This window comes from Periplaneta americana, chromosome 17 (genome assembly GCF_040183065.1).
Source record: "Periplaneta americana isolate PAMFEO1 chromosome 17, P.americana_PAMFEO1_priV1, whole genome shotgun sequence".
In the NCBI taxonomy this organism is placed as follows: domain Eukaryota; kingdom Metazoa; phylum Arthropoda; class Insecta; order Blattodea; family Blattidae; genus Periplaneta; species Periplaneta americana.
In genome coordinates this window covers 67,285,160-67,301,473 of record NC_091133.1, presented here as the reverse complement: position 1 = coordinate 67,301,473, position 16,314 = coordinate 67,285,160, and the positions used below count along the sequence as shown (strand labels likewise).

Here is a 16,314-nt window from a genome sequence, read left to right as displayed (position 1 = left end):
ACCTAGTGGAAAAAAAAAATCGGACCGACCTTTGTAGCTGATTTCAAAGACTTGATCACTTCAGAGCACGATAGACTGGTAACTAAGACTTTCGTGGTTCGAATCCTGCCTGGGAAGGTAACTTTTTTTGTTCCTTATTCAAATTTATTCCCAATACTTTTCGATTGTAGCGATATTTTACTGCTTAATTAACTTATTATTCCCAGAATATGAATTTTGACGGTTACCTTGGTTTATATGCACATGCCTGCATGGTAAAAAAAAACAAGGTACAATAAAAATGTAAGGAAAAAGTTTTTGATGTCACTGTACATCGCGAATACTCAGTTTCATTTTTCCAAATACCATTTTGTTCTTACTAATTCTATGGACACTAAATAGCCTAGTAGTTGATACGGCGCCGTCAAAGAACCAACTAAGAAATAACTTTCACTATGTGAAAGACTGATATTGCACCAATTTTTGTTTCAGAGCTGTACGCGTAGGCAAACACAGGCATTTATGAGTTCAATCAATCTCTAAGGTGGACAGAACCCATTCCCGTGGCAGTGCGTGGAGGAGGACTCTCTTGTTCTGCTTCTGAAACGTGAGGGATAGACGGACGGATATTGCCCTGCGTCTCTACGCCTCGGCATTCCAGCTGAGTTTTGCCATGTGTTCGCAGTCGAACAAATATAGGAACTCGGCCTCTATACAGTATAAATCACGACCTCACTGCAGAGATAATATATGGTCTCCGCTTTAAAGTTCGAAGATAACATTCCGATATAGCTACATTATAATGAGTGGGAACGTACCAATACATAAATACTATACGAATCTTATTAGTCGGCAAATGTCTTAGTCGAAGGAGAACGTTGGCGTCGTTTTTACACATTTAACAGATCAAAGTTCAGATTTCAAAACACATCGACATATTATTACTAAAGGTCAGTTTTATAAACAATTAATCTCAGATTGAGAGATCAAGTTCATCTTCAATTAGTGTAATTCTGGATTGGGTGGGCATATTTTTTTCTAAATCATATAGAAAAAGACAACCGTTTGGTAAAGTAATATGGAAAAAAAATCAAATACGTTCCTGCAAGGTTATATTTCACCACTACAGTACCTCAGGGCGCATAGAATTAACTAATATAATAAAACAAGTTTAAAATATAAACCATTGGCCATCTCTCCCAACGTAGTGAGTTGGCCACAGGATATAGAGATAGATGATCACCATCGATCCTTGTCAGGGGAAAACCATGTTCCTGCATATACAGAGTGTTTAAAAAAATACGGGGCATAATTTCAGGTATGTATTTCCCACATGTAGACAATCAAAATAGTTCATTACAACATGTGTCCGGAAATCCTTCATTTCCGAGTTATGGCTTTCACAACACTGAAATTCACCGGAACGTTTTTCTTTCCGCAGGTCGTTGTCATTACAGAAGATGTTCAAAATGTCCACCTCCTGCTTGAATACAGACCTCACATCGATGTCTCATTGACCTGCGAACACGATCCCAAACTCCAGGAGTATTGCGTATGTCCTCAGAACATGCCACAATTCGATTCCGAAGGGATCCCAAATCAGGCACCGGAGACGAATAAACCAATGATTTTAAATGGCTCCACAAGTAGAAATCGAGAGGGTTCAGATCAGGTGAGCGTGGAGGCCAAGCAATTGGGCCACCTCTACCTATCCATCGATCAGGAAACCTTCGATCCAAGTATCTACACAACACTGAATGTAATCTTCGCCTCGGAATGAACTGTCTCAGAGTGCCCTCTTAAGGTCTCCTTTGACGGCAACGACCTACGGAAAGAAAAACGTTCCGGTGAATTTCAATGTTGTGAAGGCTATAACTCTGAAATAAAGCATTTCCGGACACAAGTTGTAATGAACTATTTTGATTGTCTACATGTGGGAAATACATACCTGAAATTATACCCCGTATTTTTGAAACAGCCTGTATAATATCTGAATTGTGATAGGTCCTACATGTTCTATAATGCTATTATTCAGTTATTTTCGATGTAACCGGGTAGGTATGTGCCTTCAAAGGCCATCGTTCTTGTTTTTACGCGTGATATTCCTTTAGAAATACTTTGGTAATATTGTTGAGGCAAGTCATCTTCGTTTGTGCCAATACTGTACGAATAAAATTTGATCGTCTGCAAAAACTTAGTTTCAATAAAATTATTGTTCCTGCTACATTAATTCCTCCTTTCACTTTGATTTTCAAAATTCCGACTAAAATTAAGAAGAACTGTTGATAAATGCCAACCTTGTCTTACACCACCTTTAATTTTTGTCTGTTATCTTTCATCCATGTTTATTTGTCTGTTATCTCACACACGCTTCATAACGTTTATTAAGTGTAGTGGTATGCCTGTTTTTTTTAACTACATATTATCGGCCTTCATACCTTACATTTCGGGAGAGCATGCTGACATTGTTACGGGTAAAGCATGCGGGGCACTTTACTTTGTTATGAGAATCTTGAAAAAGACTAGCCCCAAATCGTGGGAAATAGCATATCTAACGTTAGTGCGACCGTTAATGGAATACGGAACTACATGTTGGGAACTCTATCAAATATATCAGATAAATTCCTTAGAAAGAATCCAGTATAGGGCAGCTAAATTTGTTAAAGGTGAAGGAGAACACGGAAATGATACGATAAAAGAACTTAAATGGAAAACAATGGAAAATAGAAGTAGAAAAACTAGAATAACATCATTGTACAGAGCACATCTAGGTAAAAAAGCATGGGTAGACATAACGGCTCGGTTAGAGAAGCCAACGTATTATGGTAGGAACGATCATGATTTTAAAGTCAAATGTAGGAAACAGAAAACGGATGTAGGTAAATTCTCATTTTTAAATAGAACTATAAACGATTGGAATGACCTATGTACTTGCAGAGGTCTTTGAGGGCTGTCCTTCCTTAGGGAGATTCAAGAATAACTTAAAACGTTGTGTATAATGTGTAAATTAAAATTAAGGTCACATTTATTTTTTAAAGGTGACATGTATTTATTTAGCCTGACGAGTTACTCCCTTGGTTTGAATTGTAAGTTTAGTTTAAATGTAGTTCTGTTTATAAGTATGAATAAGGGTGTAATTGTATGTCTTATTTGAACTGTTGTATCAGTGAAGCGTGGTGAGTCAGTGAAGTTATAGTTTTACAGTGCAGTGAATAGTTTCGATCAGTGATAATTTATAATGTCAATGAAATGTGTTCTATAGTGTCAATGAAATGTGTCATAGTGCCATAATTTATAGTGTCAATGAAATGTGTTCTTTAGTGTCAGTGAAATGTGTTATATAGTGTCAGTGAAATGTGTTCTAAAGTGTCAGTGAAATGTGTCATAGTGCCAGTGCAGAGAGTGAAATGAGATTAAAGTGAAAGATTATTATCCGTACCAATGTGAAACTTATGTAGGGCCTATACATATGTAAGTTGTAATGTAAAATTAGGTTCACTTATTAATTAGGTTATTTTATGTATTATTATTAATTGTAATTATTGTGTATAATTGTATTGTGTATTCTTATTGTATTGTGTATATAATTGTATTGTCTATCTAATTGTATTGTGTATTGTATAATTGTATTGTGTATTGTAATTTTATTGTGTATTGTTTATATTGTTTGTACCACTGCCACCGAGTGCTTGCCCACTTGCAGTGTAGCCTAAATAAATGCATATTAAGGATACATCTGTAACTGATCTTTTATATAATTACTTTGACTGTTTCGTTTATATGACGTCATTCCATTTTCGGCCAATGAAGTGTAATGAAATTTTGAATTCCAACCAATCACAGTCACACTTTGCGATAATTCTTGCACCTAGATTTATCGCTATCAATTTATCGCATGGTCGTTCTTCTGTTCAGTCGTTGTCGCCAACTGTTTCCCCGTAAATTGATGATCATGAATACATTAAGATCCAACTACACGGTTAAACTGTTCTTTCAACTTTAAATCAATGAATGCAAGATTGATATTTAATATTAATTCATATATATTTACGCAGTGAAGACGACGTTCAAAACGGCGCACCATGTAGACACATAATCTTCATATATCTTAATTGAACTACTTTTTAAACTTGATTCTTTCAATATTCTTCCCAGATTGCACGCATATGCGATTGGAATATTGAACTGTGTAGATGCAGTTTTAGTTCCATTACACACTACAGCGAGAATACGTTTGTCGAGCTATAAAAAATGCTTTCGTGTAGCACTGATTGTAACGGTCGATATAAGGCACAGCTGACATTGGTCCTGATCCCACAGGTAACTCAACTTATTGCAGCCTATAAAATGTGTCTTTTGTGAATGAAATTAAACAGTTAATAGAAAGTCAGATGTTCAAATTTATGTAACATCATCGCATATCAAAGCCAAAGACCTTGTACAGTAATATAAACAAGGTCTTTGATCAAACTGCCTTCCGTATGGAGTAATAAAATTCGTGTTTTAATTATCTATACAGAGATGGCTTCACTGTGTAGCAACGTGTTTCGCTGTGAATACATAAGCATTGCTATACAATTCTTCATTTAATGAATGTATTAATCAGGTTACTGTAATTATATTATAAAATTGTAAATTAAACTATGATTTCAGCAGCTAATGCAAATGTATTTATATTATAATAATAAGAGAAAAGTGCAGTACATGTAATTAACATTGTTAAACCTGTATTTCGCTTTTCGCAATTGGCCTTACTGAATTATGACATCGAATTTCTTTATTGCAGTAATCGATATTCATTAACTCCATATGTAGATGAAATTATTGGAGATCATCAATGTGGTTTTAGGCGAAATAGATCAACTATTGACCAGATATTTCGTATTCGACAGATAATGGAGAAAAAATGGGAGTATAAGGGTACAGTGCATCAGTTATTCATAGATTTCAAAAAGGCATATGACTCGGTTAAGAGAGAAGTTTTATATGATATTCTTATTGAATTTGGTATTCCCAAGAAACTAGTTCGATTAATTAAAATGTGTCTCAGTGAAACATACAGCAGAGTTCGTATAGGTCAGTTTCTGTCAGATGCGTTTCCAATTCACTGTGGGTTAAAGCAAGGAGATGCACTATCACCCTTACTTTTTAACTTGCTCTAGAGTATGCCATTAGGAAAGTCCAGGATAACAGAGAGGGTTTGGAATTGAACGGGTTACATCAGCTGCTTGTCTATGAGGATGACGTGAATATGTTAGGAGAAAATCCACAAACGATTAGGGAAAACACGAGAATTTTACTGGAAGCAAGTAAAGAGATAGGTTTGGAAGTAAATCCCGAAAAGACAAAGTATATGATTATGTCTCGTGACCAGAATATTGTACGAAATGGAAATATAAAAATTGGAGATTTATCTTTTGAAGAGGTGGAGAAGTTCAAATATCTGGGAGCAACAGTAACAAATATAAATGATACTCGGGAGGAAATTAAACACAGAATAAATATGGGAAATGCCTGTTATTATTCGGTTGAGAAACTTTTATCATCCAGTCTGCTGTCGAAAAATCTGAAAGTTAGAATTTATAAAACAGTTATATTACCGGTTGTTCTGTATGATTGTGAAACTTGGACTCTCACTTTGAGAGAGGAACATAGGTTAAGGGTGTTTGAGAATAAGGTGCTTAGGAAAATATTTGGGGCTAAGAGGTATGAAGTTGCAGGGGAATGGAGAAAGTTACACAAGACAGATCTGCACGCATTGTATTCTTCACCTGACATAATTAGGAACATTAAATCCAGACGTTTGAGATGGGCAGGGCATGTAGCACGTATGGGCGAATCCAGAAATGCATATAGAGTGTTAGTTGGGAGGCCGGAGGGAGAAAGACCTTTAGGGAGGCCGAGACGTAGGTGGGAAGATAATATTAAAATGTATTTGAGGAAGGATGGATATAATGATAGTAAATGGATTAATTTTGCTCAGGATAGGGACCAATGGCGGGTTTATGTGAGGGCGGCAATGAACCTCCGGGTTTCTTAAAAGCCAGTAAGTAAGTAAGTAAATATACATTTTAATCGAATTTTAGGGATATATTATTTACATTTTTATTTTATTCACGAAATAGTCCTAACAAATGTCACTCGAGATCTGAGATTTCCCAGATAAATCTCAGACCTCTCGTGACAGTACTACAGATAATTATTTCTTTACTGGACTCCGTACTGAGAATCGTCATTTCTGCCAGTACTCCCTTACTCCCTTGATCTAGCGCTCGCACTGACAGTACTACTAACAGAAAAGGACGTTCCTAACCAAAAGTCGATCAAAAGACGTCAGCTGAAGATCGCTTGGAAGGACAGACCGTCGGACGGAAGAAAAAACTTGCTCGCCTCCTTACATCCCCTTGTGGCTGTTAGAGAAATGGGTTGGGGTGTGAGAATAGGTTGTTGTGATTGTCTCGGTCCAGTGTCGCGGGCCCCCAAGGCTCGGAGGCCAGTTCTTTGTTCTCCCATATCTCGTCCTCTTCTCCTCTCCTCTCTCGGAAACATCTCATAGCCGCGTGTTGGTCGGAATCGACCCTTGTCAAAATAAACACTACCAGCTCCCAATGTTCGAGATATCAACACCCCCTTTCCAACGCCTTCTGTAGAGCTATCACTTAAGACATGGCCTGCTTGGCTTTTGTCGTCGCGAATTCTTCTCCTTTACAGACGAAAATGGTTGTGTTTTTTTAAGTAGAAATGTGATAAATATTTCCACAAGATTGTCTGTCTATCTTTGGCCAAACGTCTTTCTCAAGCATATATATAAAATATTCCTCTATTTCTTTCGAAAATAGAAAGCACTAAAATTCTTCTCCTTTCCATTATTTTAAAACTTCATAATCATAATCGTTGTCGTCATTGACATCACAATCATAATTGGTATCATTATTTATATTTCAAAAGCAGGCCAATCCAATAATAAAAAACTCTCATATTGGCGAACATTGTCATCTATTACACCAGGAAACATGATTTTTCTTCTGGGAAATTAATTAATATTTTTCTCAATGTATATTATGTAGAAACCGAATATGTTGTTAAATACTGAATTAAAATATTTCATTCTTTGAAATCCAATAATTCATTACAATTACGTCTAGACCTAACCTAAAAAAAAACCTATAATATTATAACAACATTTGTACTTGAACGTCTTTTTCCTTCTACAATTACGCGCACGCTTCCTTATATAAGCTTCTATTTCCATGTATTTCTTTTATTACCATAGAACAGAAAACAATTTATTTTAGTCTAGATCAGCCATTAACCTTTAATAACGAACAAAAACATCATAATCGAGCGTGACGACTACGAATCTGCGCGCATGCGCAATAGGATTCCCAGCATCGTGTAACATTTTTCAGGGATAATCCATTGACTAATTTAGCTATTGAATATTCAGTGACTATGAATACCGTAAAGTTAGCATGGCGATACAGATCAAGTCCTTTCAACTTCAGAATTACGATACAAACTTCCTAACTGATATTACAATAGAAATGAAAAATTTTCTTGAAAACAATTGTGGATTTAATATTATGTGCCACATATGAGATACACTATTAGATTCACAAAGTTGTTGTTCACCTGATGATAGTATGAAATACTGTATCATATTTCAATTTGCTCCAGTAACTCCTTGTGACGTAGAACGATTATTTTCTGTTCATAAAAGAAGTATTTCTTTTGATAAAATGAAAATGTTTATTGTTATTTGTTATAATGAGGCTAGAATCATAATTGTATAGTTTGTATGTTATTTTTATATTATGTATGTGTATGTATGTATTTATTAACACTACAATTGGGTATACAGTCGGGGAAGTGATGTATAATATATAATAATAACATTACAATAATTACAGTAATAAAATTACAATAATTACAGAAATAAAATAAAAAAAACCTAAATATAATTCTAACTATAAATAAATAAATAAATAAATCCAATAAACCTAGGACTATAAATAAAAACTATGGTATAATAACGCCTACTTTAAGCAAAATTAAACCTAAGTTATAAGTACTTCTATTAAACTCAACTATTATCAACTTAAGTAATTACAAGCCGCCTTAATTAATTCCAAGTCACAATAATTAATTGCATATCAATTTAATTAATTACATAACACAACTTAAATTATTACACTGCACATACTATTAAATTTTCAGTCTAATCTTCTCAACCTTTCCTTAAATGTATTGATTTTGAGAGGACTACCCAAAAAGTTTGCCACAGGTAAGCTGTTCCAGTCTACTATTGTACTGTTAACAAAGGAAAATTTTGCCACGTTCGTTCTTTGTTTTTTGCATTTACACTTTCTAATATGGTCAGCCCTGCCTAAGTATGATGGTGTCACTAATCTAGCATTGATGTCGGTCCATGCTTTGTGTCCCATTTATGCCTTAAATGCACACAGTCTGGTTTTTCGTCGCCTTGATTTGAGAAATTTCCACCCTAAGTCTTTTACTATCTCTTCGCCATGTCCCTTTCCCATTTTGACATATTTTGCTCCCCTGCGTTGGACCTTTTTCTATTGAATCGATTTGGTTTTGTCTGTACGGATCCCAACCTACTGCTCCATATTCCATAGTTGGGAGAACAAGGGTATACGTATTGGTAAATTATTTTAGATTGGACGAAGTTTAAACTAAAAATTATTGTTTTTTTATATTATTCATTTATTTCTTTCTTATTCTAAGGCCGTGGACGATCGGAGCACATGTTTGGTTACCACCCGGCTGTAGACCTACATGTTTGTCGTTTTGATTCATTGACATTGAGAGCTGCGTTACTATATTTCATTCGGTAGAGATATAGTCCAAGCTCACACAACTTAATAGTTTTGGTATGAACTTCTTAACTCTACTTATAACACTACTTGGGGGCAATGCCTCACCTACAGTTCCCTGATTATGCCAATAGTGGAGAGCAAAGAACTTGAAACAGCACCATTTAAGAGGAACATACATTTTCATGTTTCTTAATTTGAACTCAGGTCATGTAGTTTACTATCAGTTCAGCCTGAAAAATGATATAAGAGCTACAAGAGCTAAAAATTTTGTAATGTAGATAGAAACGTGGAATTGTACAAAATATTAGCAATATTCATTATTAGGAGGCGGATGTTGATGATCTAAAAATATACTTAAAATAACCATTAAAAAGCGCTTAAACTAATGGAAAAATGACATAAATAATTGAAAGAAATGACATTTAAATATTATTCACCGTACTCGCACGACAACTTCTTAAAAATTAGTCACCTTGTTTCAATGACTGCCCTGCAAATCTCGGAGAGAGGACGCAACTTCCTGGAATTTGGCTAAGATAAAGGAAAAGAACATGCAATAAAATGGAGGTTTTAAGGGAAAAAATATAGATTTTAATGAGAGTTTACAAAGTATTTCAATCAGGGGTGGTCCATGTCAGCGCCTTCATTATCCGTCTCCTCCTTCCGCGTTTAACTTTTGTTACCAGATCTTCCAGATGAGAGAGTGTGATGACAAAACAAATTTTGGGCGCAGCGTGCATTCTTGAAATTTTTGTGTTAAAAGTACTGTCCCTTCCGAAACATGTTGAGGACACAACGTCCTGTCCAGGACATGGTGAAAGTTTTCCCCACTTCCAAACATAAATTGAAGGACTCAGAGCCAAAGGCGACCAACCCACAATTTTGTATTGTTCATTATTAAGCCTGTTTTCACTTGTTATACATTGTTGTTATAGATTCATGCTATATTTTGTATTTATTCAATGTAGAACCAATTAAAATAAATTGTGAAACCAATAATTTTTTTGTCAGGATCCTCTTAATTTCAACCCTTATTTACTCATTTTGTAATTGTGGGTTAGTCGCCTTTGGCTCTGAGCCCTTCAATTCTAAAGACACCCTCGTACCGAGAAAAGAACAGTAGCGGTCAAAGTCCTCACTTAAACTAACCTGTTTTCAAGCATTTTATATTACTATAAACTATAAAACTCTAACTTAATTTATATTATTTTAATGTACCGAAGTACATATGATATTTCCAAGCAGATATTCTGCTTCATCATACGATGTAAGAGTAATGGAATGGAGAAAAATTCTCTCCGGCGCCGGGATTTGAACCCGGGTTTTCAGCTTTACCCACTAAGCCACACCGGATACCACCCCGGCGTCGGACAGAATCGTCTCAGATGAAGCTCCAACTCTTGGGTTCCCTTTAGTGGCCGCCCTCTGCACTACTATGAACGTAAGACCGAAGTCCACACATGTGCTGAGGTGCACTCTTTATGAGTGGACAGAATCGTCTGAGATTAAGCTCCAACTCCTGGGTTCCCTCTAGTGGCCGCCCTCTGCACTACGTCATAGATGTCTATGAACGTAAAACCGAAGTCCACACATGTGCTGAGGTGCACTCATAACGATTCTGTCCGACGCCGGGGTGATATCCGGTGTGGCTTAGTGGATAAAGCATCAGCACATAGAGCTGAAAACCCGGGTTCAAGTCCCGGCGCCGGAGAGTATTTTTCTCCGTTCCATTACTCTTACATCGTCTAACTTCATTGTTATTCACTTATTTAGTAGGTAATTACTACTGAGCTATAAAGGTAAAGGTATCCCCGTCACATGCCATGAAGGCACTTGGGGGGCATGGAGGTAGAGCCCCATGCTTTCCATGACCTCGGCACTAGAATGAGATGGTGTTGTCGGCACCACGCTGTGACCGCCTTTTACCCCCGTTACTCAATTTTATAGGAGACTGAGTGAACCTCGGGGCCGTTCTGGAAGTTTGAGAACGCGAAAAAATCCCATCACCACTCGGGATCGAACCCCGGACCTTCCAGTCCGTAGCCAGCTGCTCTACCAACTGAGCTACCCGGCCGCCCTTACTACTGACCTATTTGGTTAGAAAATGATTTAACAGGCCTATCGGTAAGCAAGTACGAAAAAAGTAAAATGCATTCCAAATGATCTAAAAGTTCTTCAAAGTATTAAAAATGACCAAAAAATGCCGAAAAAATATAAAAATGACCTATTAGTTAAAAAAAACGTCAAAAAAATGTAAATAATTCACTATAAAAATTACTTTTTTATGTTTATATTAACGTAGAAAGGATTTCTATATTATTAGGCATCGTCCTAATGTGAAAAATAAGAAGATGTATTTTCATCAACATCCGCCCCTTATTCACTATGAACTAGACATAATGTAAAGAGTAGTTACCACAATGAAAATAAAAGTAGAAGTGGATCAAAATCAGTGCCTCCACAAGAGATACAATGTGCTAACTTGATGTTCCCTTGCTAATCCAAGCTTTAGTTAAACGCAGGCTTGTAATGAATAAAACAAAAGGCTCTTTTTTCGACCTCAGAGAGAAGCTGACTCAGAAATCGAATTTTGTAGAGTAGAATGGAACTTCGTAGCATGTTCTACACACACACACACTTTGATAGCTAATAAAGAAGTCAGAAAACTAATGGAGTCAAAACAGCATGCGACGAAATTATGGTCCTCAATTAAAGAGAGGGAGAGAGAAAGAAGGGAAAATTTTCACATGTGAAAACGAGGTGAAATTATGAATCCAGAACGTCGGGCAGCCAGTTCAACACGCTCCGACAGATACTGTACCTTTGTTCCGCTGTTTATTTGCAGCGCAAATATTTGCGTATAAGCCCCACGCGTTTATCTGCGTGCATAGAGAATCCAGCCATCGCCACCCGGCGGCGACCAATTTACAACACAGTAGAAATTGCTTTGAGCGTAGTGAGAGAGACAGAGAGAAGAGTACTAGCTGGCCAACTGCGGGGTGGAACATTTCGACCCCTTGGAAGCATAATAAAGAGTGACAATGACTGGCAGAAATAAAGTCGATGTGGAGAAACTATTCATTGAGGAGCATCTCTCTACACTAGCACTAAAACATTCTTTGAAAAGTGAAATTACCCCTTTATTTCACAACTTGAAGCAGTTTTAACTTCTCTCTCGCCTTCTAATTCTCATTACTTACTGTAGAGTCCTTGTGTACTTTACGCTAGAGAATAAATTTAATGGTTTGAGTTTAGAGCAACTATGTACAAATGCTTCAGCTTTTTACACTCTTTATTTTACATTACTTGATAAAATTAAAACTTTCTATTTTACTTAGCTACGCGCATTCCCCACTAAGAATGATTATACTTTTTCCACGGCGTCTAAGTCATTGGCGCAGTCATAGACCTGCTTCAATATGCATATTGTAATGGATAATTAATTGGTTATTTTATTTTATTTTCAAGTACACAGACTACAGACCTGTAACTACTGTGTAAAATTTAATAAAAATATGTTAGATAAGAGAAAAGTTACTAATTTTGTCTAATTGCGCCCCCCCCTATAAGGGGTAGTTCCCCTTAAAGCAACGTAACGAGAGCTTGTAAACAAAACATATATGCTACCGCAACTACTGTGTAAAATTTCATAAAAATCTGTCAGATACGAGAAAAGTTACTCATTTTGTCTAATTGCGTCCCCTATAAGAGGTAATTCCTCTTATACTAACGTAATCAGAGCTCGTATATAAAACATATATGCTACTTGTAACCGCTGTGTAAAATTTCATAAAAATCTGTCAGATATGAGAAAAGTTACTAATTTTGTCTAAATGCGTCCCCTATAAGAGGTAGTTCCTCTTATACTAACGTAATCAGAGCTTGTATATAAAACATATATGCTACTTGTAACCGCTGTGTAAAATTTCATAGAAATCTGTCAGATAGGAAAAAGTTACTAATTTTGTCTAATTGCGTCCCCTAAAAGAGGTAATTCCTCTTATACTAGCGTAATCAGAGCTCGTATATAAAACATATATGCTACTTGTAACCGCTGTGTAAAATTTCATAAAAATCTGTCAGTTAGGAAAAAGTTACTAATTTTGTCTAATTGCGTCCCGTATAAGAGGTAATTCCTCTTATACTAACGTAATCAGAGCTCGTATATGAAACATAATATATGCTACTTGTAACCGCTGTGTAAATAAAAATCTGTCAGATAGGAAAAAGTTACTAATTTTGTCTAATTGCGTCCCCTATAAGAGGTAATTCCTCTTATACTAACGTAATCAGAGCTCGTATATAAAACATATATGCTACTTGTAACCGCTGTGTAAAATTTCATAAAAATCTGTCAGATAGGAAAAAGTTACTAAGTTTATCTAATTCCTCTTATACTAACGTAATCAGAGCTCGTATATAAAACATATATGCTACCGTAACTACTGTGTAAAATTTCATAAAAATCTGTCAGATACGAGAAAATTTACTAATTTTGTCTAATTGCGTCCCCTATAAGAGGTAATTCCTCTTATACTAACGTAATCAGAGCTCGTATATAAAACATATATGCTACTTGTAACCGCTGTGTAAAACTTCATAAAAATCTGTCAGATAGGAAAAAGTTACTAATTTTGTCTAATTGCGTCCCGTATAAGAGATAATTCCTCTTATACTAACGTAATCAGAGCTCGTATATGAAACATATATGCTACTTGTAACCGCTGTGTGTAAAATTTCATAAAAATCTGTCAGATAGCAAAAAGTTACTAATTTTGTCTAATTGCGCCCCCATATAAAGGGTAGATCCCCTTATACTAACGTAACGAGAGCTGGTATACAAAAAAATATGCTACCTTAACTACTGTGTAAAATTTCATAAAAATCTGTTAGATAGCTGAAAAGTTAGTTTTTCCTGCTAAATTTGCATTCTGGACCGCTGTGCCATTCCTGAGTGCAGCTCGGAATCAGCAGGAAAACTCGCTATCATTTGAGTTGGTACCCGAAATCAATTGTAGAGGTCCTAATGAGAGTTATGAAAGTATGGAAAAACAAAAGCTGTCTTGCATTATTTCATGATGAAACCGAAATCCGGACTCCGGAACACATTGAAGAAGTTTTGACAAGGTGCAAACCTTGACAATAATACATATAATATCAAAAATTGTTCGCCTCTTCAGACGTGCAGATGTTACTCAAGATTCGGTGATCATTTTGATCCTCAATGACTCAATGGGGCATTCGACCGAGAACATATCCTCTGTACAGTGCTAACTGTATATAGTTGGAAGTACGCACGATGTAACATGACTCGATAACTGTGGTTGTGATGCCTAGCAATATTCTATGGCCATAATTAATTTCTGTGGCTTCCCTCAACTCAGAAAATTTGCTATATCGTGTAATAGGCCTACACAATTTCAATAAGAAAGATTCATGAATGAGTAAGAAATTATTTCAAGCACTTGCAATATTAATTTCATTAAATGAAATTAATACAAAAAATATCACATCAAATTTAACCTCTACTTCTTAATTTCAATTCAGGAATCCGCCCCTGAGCACGAGTTCTACTCAATTCAGCGGTGAGTTAAAGTTTTTTTCTGTTTATATTATGTTTTATGTTACAATTATTAACAAAATAAATAAATAAATATAAAATAAATAAATAAAGAATAAATAAATAAATAAATAAATAAATAAATAAATAAATAAATAAATAAATAAATAAATAAATAAATAAATATGCCTCGTGACACGAACATAGTACGAAATGGAAATATACAAATTGGAAACTTATCCTTTGAAGAGGTGGAAAAATGAAACAAAATACATTGGAGCAACAGTAACAAATCCGGGCCCGCTCCTTTCACGGTCAGATATTCTAACCATTCTCCACAGCTGTGGGCCGCAATTGTTTTTAATAGCGCTCCTTACAAGCTATAAAAATCTATTATGATAGACTATATATTAAAATTTGAATATATTAGAACTATCAAATGCCCAAATATGCATGATGAATGAAATTAAATACAAAAATATGATGTATTATATTTTTTTCTCTCTCTACATATTTTTCTTTATTTTATATTGCGAAAGTGCCACATCTTGTAACGATGTTTCTATGTATTCAGTTGAGAAGCTTTTGTGATCTAGTCTGCTCTCAAAAAAGCTGAAAGTTAGAATTTATAAAACAGTTATATTACCGGTTGTTCTGTATGGTTGTGAAACTTGGACTGTCACTTTGAGAGAGGAGCATAGGTTAAGGGTGTTTGAGAATAAGGTGCTTAGGAAAATATGTGGGGCTAAGGGGGTGAAGTTACAGGAGAATGGAGAAAGTTACAGAACGCAGAACTGCACGAATTGTATTCTTAATCTAACATAATTAGAAACATTAAATCCGGGCGTTTCAGATGGGCAGGGCATGTAGCACGTATGGGTGAATCCAGAAATGAATATATAGTGAAATGAATATAGTGTTAATTGGAAGACCGGAAAAAAAAAATGTCTTTGGGGAGGGCGAGACGTAGATGACAGTATAATATTAAAATGCATTTGAGGGAGTTGGAATATAATGATGGAGACTGGATTAATCTTGCTCAGGATAGGGACAGATGGCGGGCTTATGTGAGGGCGACAACGAATCTCTATTTGTAAGTATCTGTAAGTGTAACCTATTTTTCAATAAATTTAAAATTATCGTGATAACTGGACACAAAATGTTTTGAGCATGTCTCCCTGCAAGTTTCCTCTGCAACTACTGCGTTACCAATCATGATGGAAAAGAAATTAGGGCAAACCTTCCTAACACAAACACAAGAACACAAAAAAATACATCACACTAACAAACGAAAACAAAAACACATACAAGGTTGCAACCTCATTCAAGAAATTAAATCACAACATCGCATACAGAACAATTAATAATACTCTACAAAAACATCTCAACACACAAACACCACAAAAAAATAGAACCACACAGGCGTATACAAACTCAAATGCAACACCTGCAACAACTTCTACATAGGACAGACAGGCAGATCATTTCAAACACGTTACAAAGAACACATCACGGCCATAACAAAATTACAAAACACTTCCACATATGAAGAACACATCACAAATGCTAACCACACCTACAGAGACATCAACACAGACATGGAAGTTCTACACATTCAATCAAAAAGCCAGAAACTAAACTCACTAGAACAATACGAAGTACATAGACACACAAAAATACATCCAAACGAAATTCTCAACATACAACTCAATTTCAGAACACACACACACACTCTTTGACTCCACATTACACTACAAAAAAAACACACCCCCACAGGAAACAAAACAAAAGGCGCCAAGATCAGCAACAACCAGTTCTGAAGATGGCCGATAACAGGTTGAAACATGTTAACGAGGTAATGTAAAATTTAACACGAGAAAGAGAGATAATACGTTTTCCGAAGTGATATAGTGTTAAAAGTTGTGTCATCAAGAT

At 35.7% G+C, this 16,314-nt stretch overlaps 1 non-coding gene across 1 annotated transcript; it reads left to right on the top strand.

Annotated features, from left to right (window-relative positions):
- Nucleotides 1–10,458: 10,458 nt before the first annotated feature.
- On the top strand, nucleotides 10,459–10,530 carry TRNAY-AUA (transfer RNA tyrosine (anticodon AUA)). Its single transcript has one exon. It is a non-coding gene; the product is annotated as a tRNA-Tyr (tRNA).
- Nucleotides 10,531–16,314: the final 5,784 nt, after the last annotated feature.